This window comes from Panthera pardus, unplaced genomic scaffold (assembly GCF_024362965.1).
Source record: "Panthera pardus isolate Hobbes unplaced genomic scaffold, ASM2436296v1 HiC_scaffold_16, whole genome shotgun sequence".
In the NCBI taxonomy this organism is placed as follows: Eukaryota; Metazoa; Chordata; class Mammalia; order Carnivora; family Felidae; genus Panthera; species Panthera pardus.
The window spans coordinates 49,432,873-49,434,581 of record NW_026526721.1 but is presented as its reverse complement, the minus strand read 5'-3'; the positions used below and the strand labels follow the sequence as shown (position 1 = coordinate 49,434,581).

At 36.6% G+C, this 1,709-nt stretch overlaps 1 non-coding gene across 1 annotated transcript; it reads left to right on the top strand.

Annotated features, from left to right (window-relative positions):
* Positions 1 to 243: 243 nt before the first annotated feature.
* Positions 244 to 371, top strand: LOC128777517 (small nucleolar RNA SNORA18). Its single transcript, XR_008422762.1, has one exon. It is a non-coding gene; the product is annotated as a small nucleolar RNA SNORA18 (small nucleolar RNA).
* Positions 372 to 1,709: the final 1,338 nt, after the last annotated feature.

Below are 1,709 nucleotides of genomic sequence, written 5' to 3'. Positions count from 1 at the left end.
AGTTCAGTGATCTTCAAACACAATCACAAACACAATCACCTGGCTTATTAAAGCATAGGCTTCTGGGTTTCACCTCCAGAATTTCTGATTCAGAGCAGGAAGATACCACTCATGACACAGAGATAGTCTCATAACATACACAATTGAGCTTCATGGGGCCACCCCTAAGCCAAATCCTCAGGTATATCTATCGGGACACTTTTATGTGCAAGTACAAACAACAACAACAACAACCTCACTCCACTTGAGGTACAGCCCAACGGGGTTTTTTCTATAGACCCATATGATTGGAAATACCTCACAGTAAATATGTGGTTTGCTTTACTCACAGAATTGTGTTTAAATCTGTGAGAAAGAACTATAATACAGAACCAGACAGATCCATCCACTCTGACCCTAAGCATGGCCCTAAAATACATTTCTTGAAGAAACTGGATCCCAGAGTTTATAGGTGGAGAATTTTTGAAAGTATGTCCATATTCAAGTAGAGATCAAAGAAGCCCAAGTAAAAGAAGTGTGGATTAACTGACATGACAACTGTGCATTAAGAAGTGTTATTTTCTTTATTTAAATTCAAGTTAGTTAACATAAAGTGTAATATTCCTATATTAGTTTCAGATGTACACTAGAGTGATTCAATACTTCTATACAACACCTGTGCTCATCACAAGAGTACTCTTTAATCTTCATCAACTATTTAACCCATCACCTCACTCACCTCCCCTCTGATAACCATCAGTTTGTTCTCTAGAGTTAAGAGTCTGTTTCTTAGTTTACCAGTCTTTCTCTTTTGTTTTCTTTTACTCATTTCTTTTGTTCCTTAAATTCCACATATCAGAGAAATCATATGGCATTTGTCTTCCTCTGACTTATTTCACTTAGCATAATACTAACTCCATCCATATCATTGCAAATCGAAAGATTTCATTCTTCTTTATGGCTGAGTAAATATTCCATTGAATATTTACCAACCTTCTTTATCCATTCATCAATGATGGGCACTTAGGCTGTTTCCATAATTTGGCTATTTTAGATAATACTGCTATAAGCATTGGGGTGCATGTATATTCCTTTGGATTAGTATTTTTCTATTTCTTTGGGTAAATACCTAGCAGTGCAATTGCTGGATTTTAGGATAGTTCTATTTTTAACTTCTTGAGGAAGCTGCATACTGTTTTCCAGAGTAGCTTACTAAATGCATTCTTACCAAGAGTTTAAGAAGGCTCCCTTTCTCCACATCCTCGCCAATACCTGTTGTTGATTTTAGCCATTCTCACGGGTTTAGGGTGATATCTTATTGTAGTTTTGATTTACATTTATCTGATAATCAGTGATGTTGGGCATCTTGTCATGTGTCCGTTAGCAATCTGTATGTCTTCTTTGGAAATTTTCTATTTATATCTTCTGTCCATTTTTATTTTTACTGCAGCTTGATTGACTGACTGGTTGATTGATTTAAATGCAAGTTAGATAACATATAGTGTAATGAAAGCTTCAGGAGTAGAATTTAGTGATGTATCACTTACATATAACACCCAGTGCTCATCCCAACAAGTGCCCTCCTTAATGCCCATCACAGCCCTTCCCCCCACCCAACACCCCTCCAGAAACCCTCAGTTTGTTCTCTGTTTGAGTATCTTATGGTTTGCCTCCCTCTCTGTTTTTATCTTATTTTTCCTTCCCTTTCCCTATGTTCATCTATTTTGTTT